The sequence below is a fragment of the Macaca thibetana genome, chromosome 1 (assembly GCF_024542745.1).
Source record: "Macaca thibetana thibetana isolate TM-01 chromosome 1, ASM2454274v1, whole genome shotgun sequence".
Lineage (NCBI taxonomy): Eukaryota > Metazoa > Chordata > Mammalia > Primates > Cercopithecidae > Macaca > Macaca thibetana.
The window spans coordinates 43571938-43591417 of NC_065578.1; the positions used below are offsets into that span (position 1 = coordinate 43571938).

The following is a 19480-nucleotide window of genomic DNA, read 5'->3' on the forward strand; positions in this document are numbered from 1 at the left end:
AAAGATATTGCTGAGCAGAAATAATAGGATTAAAAAATTAATAAGATAAACAACATTTTGGCACAAAATTTAAGTGCCTTGTAAGTACCAACTCACTTGAAAATTGCTATGCCGATTAAAATTGACCACTTGGCCATTCGTTGAAAATCACCACCCTGGGCTTTAGGCTAAGTGCTGAGGATAGAGAGATGAATTTGTCATAGACTCTGGAGACTAGAATTTGGAGCTGGCTTAGTTTAGATGACTATAACAGCTTCCTGCCTAGTCTCCCTGCCTGCATTGTCCCTCACTGTTCCCTGGCTCCAGCTTCCACCATCATGTGACTGACAAACCAGTCTTCTTCATCATTTTCATCATTCATTTCCATGCCTGAAAACCTTCAATACCTCTCTTGTGCTATCACCTCTTCATTTGCTATACATCTTATATTATTCAGTAATCTTTATTCCAGTTAGTCTTCTTGTCTCAGCTGAAACTGTTATAGTTAGTACTTAGAACTTATAGATAAGGTTGCCTTTGAGAAAATTTAACTTAATCAACAGGTGATGAAAGGAGTCCAACCTCTCTGAGGCTCTTGGGAACAGCTTCTTGACTACTAATGAGTAGTATTAACATATCTAAGGAAAGAAAGATGTGGTCTGCAATGCAACTTGGAATAGAGGAAAGCCAGAGAGGTAAACTTTAGCTGGATGCACCCAACATTATCTTGGGACAAAGACATTGGAAATAGGGGAACCTATTCCTTCAGGGCTATTTGTTTCTTCTGGCTGGTGAGAGGTCCTGCTTTATATCTGTTCTATTTATCTGGTTAAGATACTTAACATTCTTCTCATCTTTGATCCCCTGGATGAAATACTCTCTTTTTATTATGAGTTGTGAGAATGACATGAGGGTACTTACTAGTTTACTAATTCTACCTTCCAGGTACTCACAGACTGAGGTGAGGTGCCTCTGCTAAGATGTTATACATTCTGGTCAATGGAAAATTATATCTCCATTGTGACTTAATCAGCTGGTACTCTGGTTTACACTTTTGAATTTATTCTTTGTGAGTCTGATTATCTAAGTCTCATAACCTCAGTTTATGTGAATCTGATAGTTAAGTAAAGGTTTTAGTGAAAAAGATGTAATTATGGACCAAGAGAAAATATAGAACATTTTTTAAATCTTGTGGTTGAAATGCTTCTTTTAAGTAGGACATAAAATCTAGAAGCTGTAGAGGAAAAAAATTAAAATTTAAAACTATGTAATAAAAAATACTATAAACAAATTTGAAAGACATGATAGACTAGGATCACATATTTGCAACATACATAATAAATAAAGGATTAGTAACTATAATATATGAAAAGAACCTAATAATGAATAAGGAAAGGCCAACCTGAAAGAAAAACAGGCAAAGGGTATGAATTAGAAAAGTCACAGAAAATATGTTTGATATTAATATGTCTAATAAACATTTGAAAAATAGTTCAAGTTCACTTTTAACTAAAGAAATGAAATTAAATTAGCAGTGATATGCCCCTTCCACAAGATTGATGTAATTTTAAAAAGATATATGACAGGGTATCTTAGTTTGGGCTGCTGTAACAAAGTACCATAGACTGGGTGGCTTATAAACAACAGGAATTTATTTCTCAAAGATCTGGAGGCTGGGAAGCCTGAGATCACGGTTCTGGTGAGGGCTTGCAGACAACACAGTTGCACACAACCAGCTCTTCTGGGTTGCAGACAGTGGACTTCTTGTATCCTCACTTGGTTGAAAGAGGACAAGAGAGCTCTCTAGGGTCTCTTTTGCAAATGACCTAATTAACTCCTGAAGGCCCTACCTCCTGATACCCTCACGTTGGCAGTTTGAATTTCGGCATATGAATCTGGAGGGGACATAAACATTCACTCCATAATGGAGAGGTGTGTCACTGCTATTCAACTGAAAAATTGATCATGTTTTTAATACAATTGATGAGGGTGTGGGGAAACAGATATTTTCAAATACTGCTAATGGGATATACCTTGGTACAGCTTCTTTTGGAGCATTTATCAGACTGTGCCTCTTGCTATTGTATTTGAAGGGCAATTTGGCTAAGAACAAAATTCATAGACTTTATTTTCTTCCTCTCAGAACTTCCAAGTCATTGTCCTGTTGTTTTTCGGACGTTGCTTTCGTTCTTTTACCCCAGTAGCTTCATTCATCTCAGTTGGTTCAACTTAAGTATTTTTTCCCCCAGAAAAGAATCTTATGCCCTTTATTCCCTATATTCTCACTTGTTTGAGAATGTCTGTCTTCGGCTTGTATACATAAATGACAACTTGACCAGATATAGTATTCTTGGGCTCACTCCATGTCTCCTGAAACTGCAGTCATTGAATGTTGCTGTGAAGTCTGAGGGCCAACCTGATTCTTCCTTCTTTTAGGTGACTTGCTTTTTCTGCTTGGATGACTGAGGAGTTCCTTTTTCATTCTTAAAGCTGAATAACTTAATCAGGACAGATCTTGGTTTCAATTATGCATTATCTGTTTTTCTTGGAGCACAGTATATTCTTTTAATGTAGAGATTCAGTTCTCCATGGTTCTTCACATCAGAAAAGTTTCTTCTGTTATATATTAAAACATTCTCCTACCTCAGCCTCCCAAGAAGCTGGGACTACAGGCACCCACCACCACACCCGGCTAATTTTTTGTATTTTTTAGTAGAGACAGGGTTTTGCTGTGTTAGCCAGGATGGCCTCGATCTCTCCTGACCTCGTGATCTGCCCACCTCGGCCTCCCAAAGTGCTGGGATTACAGGCGTGAGCCACCATGCCCGGCCTTAAATGATCTCTTTAGAGTACATTGCTGGAAGTAGGATTACTATGTCAAGAGGTACACACATTTTATATTACGTTACCCATAGCCAAACTATTTCTAGAAAGGTGGTTCACACTTATACTCTCAACAAAAGGGCAGGTGAGTCCTCATTTTCCTCACCTACAGTGGATTTGGTCAATCTTCCTAGTCTTCTCCAACCTATAAGTAAAATATGATAGTTCATTGTTTTATTTATATTTTTTCTTTAGGCTATTAGCCATTTGTAGTTCTTAATTTGGGAATTGTCCGTCATGCAATTTCACCATTTTCTATTGGGTTGTTAGTTTTTTCTTGTTCATTTATGATCAAATTGGATGTATGTTATTAGCTTTTTTAAATTAAATATTATAAACATTTTCTCTATTTGTTATTTGTCTTTCAGTCTTATTTATGGTCTTTCTTGCTAGGCAGAATATGCATATTTGTATGTAGTTAATATTTTCCCTTTATGGCTTCTGGGTTTTGGGATATGTTTTGAGAGACCTTCTTCACCTCCAAGACTATGCAAATATTTGCCCATGTTTTCTTCAAGTATTTTTATGGTTTTATGTTTTTCTCTAGGTCTAAAGAGTGAGGTAGGGATGCAGCTTTATTTTTTTCCAAACGACTGGCCAGTTATTCCAAAATCATCTGCTGAATTATTCAATGTATCTCCACTGATAACATTTAGTGATTATTTATCATGCGCCAGACACTTACTAAATCCCCTGCATACCTAATCTAGTTTAATCTTTACATCAAGTAGTGACAAAACAAGATTTTCATTTATAGCACACATGTGCAGATTTTGTCTTTAATGGAGAAAATAGATTGGCAGGGTATAGATAGATAGATAACAGGGGATTTATTATGGGAATCAGCTGACGCAATTATGGAAGCCAGGAAGTCCCACAACATGCCCCCCACAAGCTGTAGATCCTAGGAAGCTGGTGGTGTAATATATCTGAGTTCAAGGCCCGAGAACTGAGAGAGCCAATGGTGTAAGTCCTGGAGTCAGAAGGCCCAAGAACCTAGAACTCTGATGTCTGAGGGCAGGAGAAGGTAGGTGTTCCAGTCAAGAAGAAAGAAAGTGAATCCACCCTTCCTCCACCTTTTCGTTCCATCTGAGCCCTCAATGATTGGATGATGCCAGCCCACATTGGTGAGGGTAGATAATCTTTACTCAGTCTACTGATTCAAATGCTAATCTCTTCCAGAAACAGTCTCATACCCAGAAATAATGTTTTACCAGCTATCTGAGCATCCCTTAGCCCAGTCAAGTTGACATATAAAATTAACCGTTGCAATTGGGGAAAGAATGATTGCAGAAGACCCATTATTTATGTCATCCAGGCAAGAGGCTCTTTTGAAGCTCTGTATTCTAACACCTTACTGTGTATGGCACATAGTAGGTAACAAGTGGAATGAAACTTGTCCATGAAAAATGATGGTGACTTGAACGGAGGTTGGGAGCGGTGGCAGTAGAGATGGAAAAAAGTGAAAAAATTTGAGAAATAACTTGAAGACAGAATTAACAGGTCTTCATGATTATTTAAATATGGCGAGATATGAGAGTAGGAAATGTCAAAGATGGCTCAGATTTCTGGCAGAGATAGATTTAATGGAATATTGATGAGTTTACTTTTGAACAGGCTGAGTTGAAGGTACCTTGGAGATATCCATTTGAAGAAGTCAGGTAAGCACTTAGATGTATCAGTCCAGAACTCCAACAACAAGGTATAAGTTTGAGGAGCATATGCATGTTGATAGTAACTGAAGCCATAGGAAAAGTTAAAATTACTTCAGGAAGGGATATTGAATGAAAAGAGAAGCACTCCTAGGACAGATCCCTGAAAAACTCTCCTACTTAAAGGTTTAATAGAACATGAAGGAGGAGTCAGTAAAAATGTTTGCAAAGGGGCAGCCAGAGAAATAAGAGGAATTGGGTGAGTGTGGTGTTTTAGAAGACCAGAAAAAGAATAATTAAGGAGAGAGTTCAGGGTAATTCTAACAGAGCAAATGAAATGATGGGCCATGAACTGTAAGCTTGACAAATGGGGAAGTGAAGACAAACAAGGAGTAATAGAAAGAAAGGGCCAATAAACTGCTATTCAAATGAAAGTGAAGAATAGTTGCAGTTGGACTAGCTTAATAATGAGCTGGGACCAGGCGCAGTGGCTCACACCTGTAATCCCAGCACTTTGGGAGGCTGAGGTGGGCGGATCACGAGGTCAGGAGATCGAGACCATTCTGGCTAACGTGGTGAAACCCCATCTCTACTAAAAAAATACAAAAAATTAGCCAGGCGTGGTGGTGGGCACCTGTAGTCCCAGCTACTTGGGAGGCTGAGGCAGGAGAATGGTGTGAACCAGGGAGGCGGAGCTTGCAGTGAGCCGAGATCGTGCCACTGCACTCCAGCCTGGGTGACAGAGTGAGACTCCATCTCAAAAAAATAAAATAAAATAAAATAAAAAATAAAAACATAATTAACTGGAAGCATAGGTGTTTGTGGTCAGAAAGTAGACTATCTGAATTAGTGATTTTAGAAGTAGAGAGAGTTTTAGGTCATGAAGACAAGATCGAGGGAGTGACTGTGAGGGTGGGTGGTTGAATAGCATTGTAGGAGGACATGGGAGATACTGTGGATCTCTCTCGAGGACTCTGAAGTCACTTAGGATGATGGCAGTACTCATGGCACAAGAGAAGACAGTAAGCCAAGTGCCACTGTCTTCCGTGAGGTAGGAAGATTACAGTTACCAATCACAGAGAGAGTAGCAGGGGTTTTCACAAAAGGGTGGAAAAGCCGTGGACTCTGAGTAGCCCTGGGAAGCATCCTCATCTCCTGACAGTACATAGGTGTGAGAATATGAGCGGATCTCTCTTGAGGGAGCTGCAGGGTAAGTGGTGTAGAGAGAGCCAGGTTTAGATAAAGCATCAGGTGGAAGGAACATTCAGAGGAAAGTGTTTGAGGGCGTAGGAGAGTTGAAATTCCAAAGGGCAAATGGAAGGTTTTGGCAGGGAGAGAAGAGAGGGATTGGATACTTCCACACTTAGGGAAGTATGTAGCATTTTAGGAATGATAGTTCATATAGGACAAATATGGGAAGAGACAAGGTATCTATATTTGGAGTTTTGACCTATGAAAATAGGAATGAAACTTGATAGGTTTAGTCTCACTTAGCCCTCAGAGAAGAGTGGACACAAGGGCTTAACAAAAGTCAGCTGTGGTCTGGAAAGTCCTGCAAACATTTATTTTCACACAGAGATATGATTAGTCATAGGAGATGCAGCAGAGGTTAATAGTAGAGAACAAAAAACTTGAAGTTCAAGGTTCTTTGAGGAGAGGGATGAACAGTGGCTCTAAGAAGATTGGATTAGACCCAGGATTCACTGGTACCCTGTTTAATCAAGGCTTGGAGGTCTTGATGTTTGTAGCTTGGGACAGGGTAGGTGTGAAAGGGACTGAAGAGTGGCCCAGGAGTGCTTCAGCAGCACATACACTAAAATTGGAATGATAGAGATTAGCATGGCCCCCTGCACAAGAATGACACAAACATTTGTGAAACCTTTCATATTTAAAAAAAAAAAAAAAAAAAAAAGGCCTTTTCTTTCTTTCTTTCTTTTTTTTTTTTTTTTTTTTTTTTTTCTTTTTTTTTTTTTTTGAGACGAAGTCTTGCTCTGTAGCCCAGGCTGGAATGCAGTGGCACAATCTTGACTCACTGCAACCTCTGCCTCCCAGGTCAAGCAATTCTCCTGCCTCAGCCTCACGAGTAGCTGGGATTACAGGCATGCTCCACGATGCCCAGCTAATTTTTTTTTGTATTTTTTTAGTAGAGATAGGGTTTCACCATATTGGCCAGGCTGGTCTTGAACTCCTGCCTCAGCCTCCCAAAGTGCTGGGATTACAGGCGTGAGCCACCATGCCTGGCCAAAGAATGGCCTTTTCTTGCTCCTAGATCTATAGGTGCAGATATAGTTTAGAACTTCATGTATCTGTTATATTACAAGTTTTATTTTTACTCCTCAAGTATAGAAATAACATCTAAACTATTATTTTTAAATATTTGCACTTGTTCTTACAGGTTAAATATTTAATTATTTGGGCCGTTTCCCCCAAATTTCACTCTTATTTTAGCATATTCTATATTTGCTTAATTTTTAATTTAAGTAATTATTTTTATTAAGTTAATGTCAACACTAAAAATTGGTTTTGAGTTGGTATAGTGATAGAATTCAGAAGTCTTAACAAAACTGAAAGTTGTCACATTTCAGGAGGTAAAGTATAAAGCTTAGTTTTTAATTTGTCCTTTCCTTGCCAACACCTTATAGAATCAATAGAAAATACATTAGCAGAACGAGGCCAGTATCATACACAGTGCACTTTCCTCACCACCCTTAGCTCCTTGTAACTTCTTGCTTCACTGAATTTCTGAGAACCTTTTTGTCTCTAATACTCACTTGGTAATTTTTGTGGATATATTCCATTCTTTTCTCTCTGTGGAAGCTCTTTGTTTTTTACCTACATATAATCAGTTTAAGATGCCTATTTTTCCCCATTTTAACAGCTCTGAAATGGGAATGCATCTTATAATCTAAACTATCTTTGATTTGATAACATATAGTACTTTGTATCACTCCCCCAAACAGCCTAGTATAATTCCCAACACACAGTAAGCACTGAACAAATGTTTGTTTATTGGTTGATTATATGTACATTAAGAAGAGGTCATATAATTCGAATTATTACTTAAATACAAATGTTAACCTGACTTCTAGCACATCCTCGAACTCTTAAGGTTCATAAGTTTTTAATTCAATAAAATGTGAGATTATTTCAAAAAAGAGGAAACAGGCCAGGCGTGGTGGCTCATGCCTGTAATCCTAGCACTTTGGGAGGCTGAGGTGGGTGGATCACCTGAAGTCAGGAGTTCAAGACCAGCCTGGCCAACATGGCAAAACCTCTACTAAAAATACAAAATTAGCCGGACGTGGTGGCAAATTCCTGTAATCCCAGCTACTTGGGAGGCTGAGGCAGGAGAACTGCTTGAATCTGGGTGGCAGAGGTTGCCGTGAGCCCAAGATCATGCCACTGTACTCCAGCCTGGGCAACAGAGCGAGACGCCATTAAAAAAAAAAAAAAAAAGTAGGCCGGGCGCGGTGGCTCAAGCCTGTAATTCCAGCACTTTGGGAGGCCGAGACGGGCGGATCACAAGGTCAGGAGATCGAGACCATCCTGGCTAACATGGTGAAACCCCGTCTCTACTAAAAATACAAAAAAAAAAAAAAACTAGCCGGGCGAGGTGGCGGGCGCCTGTAGTCCCAGCTACTCGGGAGGCTGAGGCAGGAGAATGGCGTAAACCCGGGAGGCGGAGCTTGCAGTGAGCTGAGATCCGGCCACTGCACTCCAGCCTGGGTGACAGAGCAAGACTCCGTCTCAAAAAAAAAAAAAAAAAAAAAAAGGAAACAAATAAGGAAAATGTAATTATTTGCCTTCTTTTATAATATTTAAAAATGGATTTAATATTTAAAAGGCATTCCGTAATGATACCTACCTTACTTTTATGTAAAATTTGTCACACACAAAAAAATTCCTATAACATAGGAAGAAAAATCTGTTAGAAGAGAGAAAGTATATGATTTACCTGAGTTCTACAACTAGTCAATGTCTTGGCTTCTTGCTTGTAGTACTTGTTCTTTTTACTAGACTCTGTTGTTCCATGGAAAGGCAGATATACAAAATGCCTTCTTAAATGCAACCCATTTTTGCAGAGTGTTTTTAAAAAGTGATTGCCATCAAGTGAAATTCTAACTGCTGCATTCATTTCTTTCTAGTCTTCAAAAGAAAGGCATGGAAAAGATACGACAGAGCTGAAGTATAATGCTTATTAGGTGTCGTTCAATGAGGAGGGCAGTAAAAAGTGAAACTAGTATTATTGCATAATAAAGAGCACCTTATTTAGCTCTTGGGAAAGATTGAAGGATATTTACTGCAAAAATGCAATTTTCACGAACTTTGAAGGAATCATCACAAGAGTCAACCCATTTTCCAACTTAGAACCTTTAAGTCATTCCCATGATGTGTTTCTATTCCTTTATTTCACGTGGTTCCTCTGCAATTTCTCTTTCGTGCCACTCCGTTGCTTAGCTTCTATTCGACTTTTGGAGGAATTTTCACTTCTACGTTTCTACATATTGATTTCTGGGCTCTCCTTAGGTTAGGTTACCCCTTTCCTGCTTTTATTTTTGTTGCAATGATATCTTTTTTTTTTTTTTTTTTTTTGAGACAGAGTCTTGCTCCATCGCCAGGCTGGAGTGCAGTGGCCCAATCTCAGTTCACTGCAACTTCCGCCTCCCGAGTTCAAGCGATTCTCCTCCCTCAGCCTCCCGAGTAGCTGGGATTACAGGCATGTGCCACTATGCCCAGCTAATTTTTTTAGTTTTTTTTTTTTTTTTTTTTTTTTTTTTAATTAGAGACAGGGTTTCACTATGTTGGCCAGGATGGTCTCGATCTCTTGTCCTCAGGTGATCCGCCCATCTCGGCCTCCCAAAGTACTGGGATTACAGGCGTGAGCCACTGCGCCCGGCCAGATCTTCCTTTTTCAATTATTTCTTTACATTTAGTTAGTTAGTTTTGCTTTTTTAGCCATGTTAACTTTTTGAGAAGGTTCCTTGATCTGAGTTTCAACTATTTTATCTGTGAAATATGGATGAAAATGCCTACCTATCAGGGTTTTTTTTTGTGAAAATTAAGTGACACCACTTACTTAAAAGTGGCTAGTGGAATACCTGCTTCATTTTATAGTTGGCTCTGCATAAAATATTATTCAGTTCAAGCCGGGCACTGTGGCTCACGCCTGTAATCTCAACACTCTGGGAGGCCGAGGCGGGTGGATCACCTGAGGTTGGGAGTTCAAGACCAGCCTGATCAACATGGAAAAACCCCATCTCTACTAAAAATACAAAATTAGCCCGGCAAGGTGGTGCGTGCCTGTAATCCCAGGTACTCAGGAGGCTGAGGCAGGAGAATTGCTTGAACCTGGTAGGTGGAGGTTGCCATGAGACGAGATCGCACCATTGCGCTCCAGCCTGGGCAACAAGAGCGAGACTCTATCTCAAAAATAAAAAGAAAAAAAATTCAGTTCAGTACATCCCTTCAACGTGAACTCACTTTAATTCCTTGCCATGCTCTTGTATTAAATGTTATTGCCCATAATTTACTTAAATTTTCCAAATTCATGTAATCTTCTTGTAGGCCAGCCATGTAACTTATCTGGACGCTTTGAGAGTGTAAAGGGGCAGGCACCATCAATTATTATGTTAAGACAACAGGTGTAAATTGGGACTGTCTTAGGCAAATTAGAATGTAGCCTATCAGCCCTCTCCTGACTACAGTAGACTCTGCTTTCTACCTTGGAATTACTTTCACGGCGCCCTTTTCAGGACCCCGTTTCTTTTCTAACCTCCTCGTTGAGTATACATTTTCCCCTTTGTCATTACCACCACCAGTACCTATGCTTGGAACTGCATATGTTTACTTTCTAAACCACCCAGTCTCCTTCACCAACTTCTCCGTTTCCATCAAAGACTAGACCACACTTCAGAGTTTATCTGATTTTCCATATTCCTTCAAGTCTCATATCCAGTCAATTGGCAGTTTGTTTATTTAATTCTATAACTCTTTATTGAGCATTTACTTTGTGCCAGATACCAAGTGAAGTGCTAGGGATAAAACTACAAATAAGATATAATCCAACTTTGGGAGGCTGAGGTGGGAGGATCACTTGAACCCTGTAGGTGGAGTTGCAGTGAACCAAGATCGAGCCACTGCATTCCAGCCTGGGCAACAAAGTGAGACCTTATTTCAAAGAAAAGAAAGAAAGAAAGAGAGAAAGAGAGAGAGAGAGAGAAAGAGAGAGAGAAAGAGAGAAAGAAGGAAGGAAGGAAGGAAAAGGAAAGGAAAGGAGGAAAGAGAAAGAAAGGAAGGAAGGACGGAAAGAAGGAAGAGAAAAAAGAGAAAGAGAGTTAAACGTGTAAAGAAATAATTACAATACAGGGTAAGTGCAAAAAGAGAGTCTTTGGTATATTGGTGATGCTAACATGGAAGTTATCAACTCTGCTTGGGGTGGTTCCAGGAAGGTTTTGCAGAAATAAAGACAAACTCTACCTATAGCTGATTGTATGAATTAATAAACATGTTATTACCTACTATATGCTAGATACTATGTTATGTACCAGGAATACACTGATAAGCAAGATAGGCATGGGTCCTGTCTCTCTGGAGTTTATAGACTATTAGGGAAGACAGATAGTATAAAAGCAAAGGGTGTTAAAAAGGAGAAGAAAGGATGAGGCATCCTGTGAACATACAAAGAGGGAACTAGCCAACTCCGCTTCCAGTTCCAGAACAGTTAAGCTGAAACCTGAAAAGATGACTAGGATTAGCTAGGTAGCTATTAAAATAGGTGGAGGTAGGGATTGATAGAAGAGGGAGAGAGCAAAGTCTTAAGGTGAGAGCATGCAAAGCACTGAAGCATTGAGAGAAGACCAATATGGCGGGAGAGCAGAGAGAAGTGGAAATGCAGGTAGATGTCAGAAAAATACAAGACCTTGTGGATCACATTAAAGATTTTAGGAATTTATCCAAAGGTCAATGGGAAGCCTTTTTTATTTATTTATTTATTTATTTATTTAGGACGGAGTCTAGCTCAGTCGCCCAGGCTGGAGTGCAGTGGCGCCATCTCCGCTCACTGCAAGCTCCGCATCCCGAGTTCACGCCATTCTCCTGCCTCAGCCTCCCAAGTAGCTGGGACTACAGGCGCCCGCCCCCGCGCCCAGCTAATTTTTTGTATTTTTAGTAGAGATGGGGTTTCACTGTGTTAGCTAGGATGGTCTCCATCTCCTGACCTCATGATCCGCCTGCCTCGGCCTCCCAAAGTGCTGGGATTACAGGCATGAGGGAAGCCATAATTTAAGCATTAAAAGTGATATACAGATTTGCTCTTTTAAAAAGGAGGCTGTTGCAATAGCTTGGACAACAGGTGATATTGGTTAAAAAAAAATGGAGGAATTGATGGTTTTTAGAAATATCTAGGAGATCTAATGGCAAATTAGTGGCCGGGTGTGGTGGCTCATGCCTGTAATCCCAGCACTTTGGGAGGCTGAGGCAGGCAGATAACCTGAGGTCGGGAGTTCGAGACCAGCCTGACCAACATGGAGAAACCCCATCTCTACTAAAAATACAAAATTAGCCGGGCGTGGTGGTGCATCCCTATAATCCCAGCTACTCGGCAGGCTGAGGCAGAATTGCTTGAACCTGGGAGGTGGAGGTTGCAGTGAGCTGAGATTGCACCATTGCACTCCAGCCTGGACAACAAGATCAAAACTCTGTCTCAAAAAAAGAAAAAAAAAAAAAAAAGGCAAAATTAGTAATTGATTTGGTATGGATGGTGGAGAAGGAGTAGTCAAGGATGATTCTCAGATTTCTGCCTTGAACCACTGGTTATCTGGTACTGTTATTTACTGAGTTGAGGAACACCAAAGGAGGAGAGATGGTTTGGGAATGAAGATGATGAGTCCAGATTTGGATATGCAGAGTTTGAGGTGCCAGTGAAATATTCAGGTTAGGTAGGCTATTGGGTATGAGGGTCTGAAGCTACAGATTGAAGAGCTTTAGGTATATCCATGGTAAGAAAGCATAGGAGTAAATGCATTTACCTCAGGAAAAACTCAAAGTGGGAAAAGAAGCATACATTCAACAGAACCCTAAAAACATTGAATGGTCCCATAAAGAGGTGTCAAAAACGGGCAAGAATGAGCTACTAGTGAGGTAAAAAGAAAATCAGAAAGGTGTGATGTCCCCAAAGTCAAGGGAAGAAAGCATTTCAAGGAAGGAATGTCAGGTAAAATGGGAAATAAAAATTGATGACCTTACTGAGAGTCATATTTTTGAGGAATGGCAGACACAAAATCCAGATTGATGAGCTTGAAGAGTAGGTGGGAGGTGAAAAAGTAAAGATGGGGTCTGGAAGCAACACTTTCACAAGCTTGACTGGGAAGAGGGAGGAGATAGCATTAGAGCTGGAGAAGGATGTGGATGAAGGACTAAGGAGGATTTTTATTTCTTTTTTAAAAAATCTCTCTCTCTCTCTCTCTTTTGAATGAGAAATGCTTGAGTGTGTTTAAGTGCTGAATAGAAAGAATTATTAAAGAGGACGAGATTGGAAACATGAAAAAGGTGCTACAGGTGCAAAGGCCCCCAAAGAAGACCAGGGCTCCAAAGCACAGGTGGAGTTATCCAGCCTTTCATTGGAGGAGGGCTTCTTCCCTCTCTATAACAGGAGAGAACAAGGAAAGAGGGGACAGGTGCAAGTAAGGGGTGTGAAGTTGAAGTCTTCCACTTGACAGCTTTTAATCTTTCAGAAATAGTTGCTCAATAAATATTTATTGAATCGATGAATGAATACGAGCAAATAACATGAATCTGAAATCTGCACACTTCCCTCTTTTCCTTCAGAAGCATTCTATTATCTAGAAAAGCTTGGGGATGACAGTGAAAGTGAGCAAGATTCAGAGTACTTTTAGGAAGAGGAAGAAGAATGTTTCCAAATCAAATAATAAGGATGCTAAAATCTTGCTCCAAATGGAAATCAGCAGGGAATAGCTGCTCTATTGGATAAGGTGAAAGCAAAATGGCTGGCTATCCGTTCTATACAGGTTTGTTCTGATCTATGCTTAAAAACAAAATCCTTTTCAATTTCTACAAGTTTCAAGTCACAAACTTTCACTTTGAGGGGAGAGCATGGAGCTCTCACCTATCGAACCCTTACTATTTGCCAATAACTGTGGTGAGTACCTTTTATTTAATCTTCATATCAAGTTCATAAAGTTAACATGTCTCCATTTTAAGCTTGTGGAAACAGAGCTTCAGAGAAGGTAAATGTGACAAGGTCGTTCAACCAATAAGCAGTAGAAATAGGATTCAAACCCAGATCTGCCTTCAGTTGCTCTTAACTATGATGCTATATTTCCATGAAATTTTAATAACTCTTATCACTGCAAATACTCTTTATGACACAACTCTTGAGTAAATTGTTCCCTGACATAGCATGGGCATTATTCTTGTAATATTTTCCATTCTTCAATATTCAACTTTATATCTTTTAATGTCCTACTTAAATCTTATCTTTGTCCAAAACACTTAAGGACATCTCAAACCATGATGGTTTCTCTGGTTTTTGAAAACCTACAGCAGTTTGCCTGTATTATCCATTTGATATATTTTATCTACATTATAAAATTGAGTTTGGGTTTATTTAACCTTTCTTTTGATTATGAGTTAATGCTACAATTCTACAAGCTTCTTAGGGGATAGGAGGTGCATTTTCTGCCTTTTTGGGGGGATGGGGCAGGCATCTTTTACAGTTTCTTCCTACTGCCTTGATTCATACATAGTAAGTGGTCAGTAAATATTTGTTGCTAGATTGCCAGATGGTCAATCTTGGCATTGATATTGGTCTAATGTCTTTGGGAGCCGCCTGCAACTACTTCAGAAAGTTTCTGGTTGGAGTCAATATGAAAAATGGAGGATTTATTATTTCTGCTGTGAATTTATTTTTTCTTTTTGGGTGATAAAACTGGGAATCTCAAAAAAAAACTCCTGGTTTGTGTGTTGGGCATTGGTGGGGGAGATTCCTTTTGAAAGTGAGTGTGGAAAAGCAGACTTTTTATTTTGTAGAGGTTTTTTGAAGCTTACAAGTCCTTATATATATATTTTAAAAGTCCAAATTGCTCGAACTTGAAGTTCCCCTCCTCCTTTCTCCTCCTTCAGGGCCTTTTTCTAAACCTACTTCCCTTAAAATGACTTTTATTGATTTTCACTCAATGAGAGTTATTCTTCAGAATGAGGATGGAGGGGTCAGAGAGAGAAATTTACCCTGTGTTACCTGTGGAATAGGTGTGCATTTGTATCCAGTCTTGCTTTATTTGTTCTGTTTCCTGTATCCAGAAACCCACACACTGGGGATCATTAGGTCCTCTGTGTCTTGGTCGGAGCTTGAGTACAGTATACTAATAGATCAATTTATGTGTTCATTCATTCAGCAAACATTTATTGAGCAGGCATGTCCTAGGCATTGGAGATACTAAGATGAATAAGACATAGTCACTGCCCTCAATGACCTCCAGATGTACAAGAAGACACCAGCCTGAAGGGGCTGGGGTCAGGGAACAAGGCAACTGAATATCCTCCGTCAGGAAATCCTAAGAGAATAAAAAGACCAGTCTTGTAAGATAAATATAAACATCTAATCAACTTAGCCGATTAGAAAACCATTTTTAAGAAAAGGCAATCTTTTACCAATATGTCCGGTGTTTCTTTTGCATTTTTTCCTCACTAATTTCTTTGTCTCCAGTCTTACTCCTCTCCAGGCTGCATTTAAAATTGCCTCCAATTTTATTTTTCTAAACCCCGATCTGATCATGTCATTCCTGTTTTGAGAATTCTCATTCATTCATTGTACACATTTTATCAATCACCTACTGGGATGTTTCCCGTGAGTGTGAAGTGTTTGGGATGCAGTGGTACGCGAGCGGGCCCTACATTCAAGAAGCTTTAGAATCTAGACCAGGTAGTACTTGCTGAATCTTGTCCTTTTATCTAAATCAGTTCAGTCCAATAGACACCAGTATCTGTTGTGGTAAGTACCATGCAAAACAACTAAGACAGAATTCTGCTTTAAGCAGATCAGAGTCTAGTAAGGAACCTGAAAACAATAGATAATTCCAGTACAATGTGATAAGTGAATAGCTGCATGCATAGACTGCTATGATAATCAGGTTTGAGGAGAAGAGAGGCTGGTGGGCAGGGTGGCTTCCTGGAAGAGACCATCCCAAGCAAATCTTGAAATATAAATAGGAGTTGGTTAGACACTGGGAGTGTCCAGTTAGTTCCTTAATGTGACAAACAAGATCTTTCATAGTCCATTAATCTATTTTTCCAGTCTCCCCTTGTATCTTCTACACCTTTTTTTTTCCCCTCCCAGCCCAATTTCTGAATGTTTTTCAAGTTAGGAACGAATGCCCCTGGATTATTTAGTGTTGTGCTTTGGATTTGAGAAAGTACCAAATAAATATGGTGCATCTTTCTGGAGCATCAGTTCTATCAAATGATAAGTAATTTAAAACATGGTTTTATATTAAAGCTTAATATATTTGTGGAGTTGAAGGCAAAATTTCCATTCATTTTTCAAGATAAAACAGGATACATACATTTCAAGCTAGTGGCAAGCCATTTTAGGCTTGCCCTTAGACACCACCATCTGTACCACCTCTTTCTTGTGGAAAAATTTGAGATGTACTATTGGAATATGGCAGGAAATTTTATGTGCCTTTGCATATGCTATTTTGCTATTTGCTCATCCTGGAGTGCTCTTCCCATTTTTCTCCCTTGATAAACTCTACTTATCCTTCAAAGCCCAACTTAAGTGTCATTCCATGTAACGGTCATTTTTAACGAAGCTTAAATGTCATCCCATATGACAGTTATTTTTTAAAAACCCACTTGTGTCCCTGCCTCCTTTCCTAATAGCTCCATAACTCAGTACCTCCTTCTTTTGTATTTCTACCACCCTATACTCAGAATTTCCATTATAGCACTGCTCACATTGTACCATATATATTTGCTTTCCTATCCATCTCTGCTACTGGACTATAAACCTCTGTAGGGCAGGCACTATTATTTATCTTTCTATTCTTAGTGACTGGCACTTGATAGACACTCAATAAATGTCTATTGAATTTGTGGACCATTCCTTACTCTGCATCACCTCTGCTCTTATATAAAGTGATATCTCCTTTACTTCTCATCTTCAGGGAATGATGTGTTCCACAAAAGTATATTTTCCAGACAACTGAAATTTACTTCTTAAAGTATCAAAATCTGCTGTTTAAATCATGTTGGTAGGAATTTATTTTTCTGTATTTTCACACGTGTGCTAGCTCTCGTAAGTAAAATATACTAAGCATAATGTGTTCCTTGATGACCTATCCCCAAAAGTATCAGGGTATGTTTGGTTGGAATTCATGACATCCACTGAGACCACTGATGGGATAGGGCTTTTTGCCTTCACACCAAATAACCCCATTTTCTTGTAGTTTTTGAGTTATGGTGCTTGCTTCTTATAGTTCGGTCACCATTTCTCATTGTCAGTGTTCTTGCTCTAACAACACTACCCTTTGCTCTTTTTATATACGTTTCAATGGATATTAAAATTACAAAACTAATATATGTTCACTGAAAACAAACAGAAGTCTATGGAGTAAAAAGTCAAATTCCTCCCTTCATTTCTGTCTAACCCCCAACCGTGTCACATCCACACTCACACTCCCTAGCCATAACCATTGTTAACAGTTTAATGTATCCCTACAGGCCTTTTTCTGTCAATGTATGTGTACATGTATACGGACAAATATCAAATCATATTATACATACTGTTATATGACTTGCTTTTCTCACTTGACAATATATAATAGGTATCCTTCTATGTCAGTACATCTTAGTCTATATCATTCTTTTTAATGGCTGCCCCCTTTTAATTTGACAATCTTAATCAGCTGTGAATGGGAAAGCCAAATAATCAAGCTTATTAGAATTGTACCTAAGAAAGAATAAATCGGCTCTGAATGAAGGCTTGTGTAATTCTCCTAGGAGGGAAATGTGTTAACTTTAGTGCATGGACTTTGTAATGTTTATTTTGGCTATTCTGGGACCCTTTTTGCTTATTTCCTGCTTCATTGTGTTTTGGATAGCTGAGGTTGCTGGACGTATGACCTGTGAATTAGTGAGGTATTACATATTCAATTTTGCATTATATAATTTTGCTCTGGTTTTATGAGGGATTTGCATTTAATTTTTTCATTTAGATTGCTGTTATAGACAGTGATTAGTTCTTCGAGTTTCTAAGTACTTGCATCGTAGTGAGGACCACTGCGTGTGGTAGCAGCTAAAAATATTTGGCTTGATGATTGAACAGGCCTTCTTATCTGTATCATCTATCTGTGAGAATGTGCACTGGACCTATGGGAGCTCTCTAAGTTGATTTGAGGGAGCCTTTTACTACTGATGAACATTAAAGTACTGACATCATCTTGTGCTATAAATAATAAAATCTTATTTAGGATTTATATAGACTCTTCCTTCTGCTTTCATCTACCATACTAAAATGGCTAAATCTTGTTGATGCTACCTTTTAGATCTCACTGTAATGTGTCCCCTCCTCTCCACTCACTCTGCCCCAGTACCTTGGTTCAGGCTCTACTGTATCTCAACTGAATTACCTGAGATAGACTTTTTAGTTGGCCTCACTGCCTCTTGTCTAACCTCCACCTTGCCCACCCAGCAACTAGTGCTTGTTTTAAAACAGAAATCCTACCATGCCACACCCCTAAAACCCTTTAGGGGTTTCTCATCATCTATAGGATAACGTCCACTTTCCTTAGCTTAGTATACAAAGCCTTTTGTGATTTGACCCACTTCTCCTGCCTATCTCTTGCTGCTCAATGTTTCATACTTCAATTTCTAGGGAAATCAGTGGCTTATAATTCCTTTAACACACCACACAAGAGAATTCTCAATAAATGCTTGTTAAATGAATGAATGAAATACCTTATGTAGCTAGGGTGACCATTCAACCTGCTTGGCCCAGGATGGCCCTTATTCACATTTGTCATCCCAGTGTAATTATTAAAAGTGTCCCTTTTTTTATCATCAAACTTATCTCAGTTAGATCAATAAATTCTAAGGTCATCCTTATTATAGTAATTATCAGATTGATTTCTAACTCTTTCTTTTTTTCCTCTACTAGATGGTGAGCTCTTTGAGGACAGGAGTTCATTTTTACATCCTCGTTTATTCATTCAACTAAGAGACTGATGCTGTTAGGTGCTTAGGGTATGATGTAGAATGCAACAAACAAACATGGTTCTTGACATCATGAAGTTTACAATCCAGCAGGAAATAATAATTTAGTGGAAAGAATAGAGCCTAACATAATAAATGTTGGTGTATGAGTGAACAATTAAACATGGATTAGAAGTTCCTCAACAGGCCAGGCGTGGTGGCTCGCCCCTGCAATCCCAGCACTTTGGGAGGCCGAAGCAAGTGGATCACTTGAAGTCAGGAATTTGAGACCAGCCTGGCCAACATGGTGAAACCCTATTTCTACTAAAAATTATTTGGGCGTGGAGGGGCATGCCTGTAATCCCAGCTATTCAGGAGGCTGAGGTAAGAGAATCGCTTGAACTCGGGAGGCAGAGGTTGCAGTAAGCCGAGATCACACCACTGCACTCCAGCCTGGGTGAGAGAGTGAGACTCCATCTCAAAAATAAATAAATAAATAAATAAATATAAAGTTCCTCAACAAACAATCCTGATACCATGAATTACAGAAATAGTCATAAGTGTAGAACTCTAAGTGATCAAATTAACAATTTATTTAGAGTTGCCAATTAAAATTTTAAAATACAAACAGCACACATATATGTAAACATGCTTAATATTTAGATGCTACCTTAATGTTAAACATGAGTAAAAAGGACAACGAAATAATAGCAAGAATGAGATTCTGAGTTTCATTCTTTTTAGACAATTTATAATCC

The 19480-nt window shown here is 39.1% G+C and overlaps 1 pseudogene; it reads left to right on the forward strand.

Annotated features, from left to right (window-relative positions):
- Positions 1–6307: 6307 nt before the first annotated feature.
- On the forward strand, positions 6308–6406 carry LOC126944754 (uncharacterized; annotated as a pseudogene).
- Positions 6407–19480: the final 13074 nt, after the last annotated feature.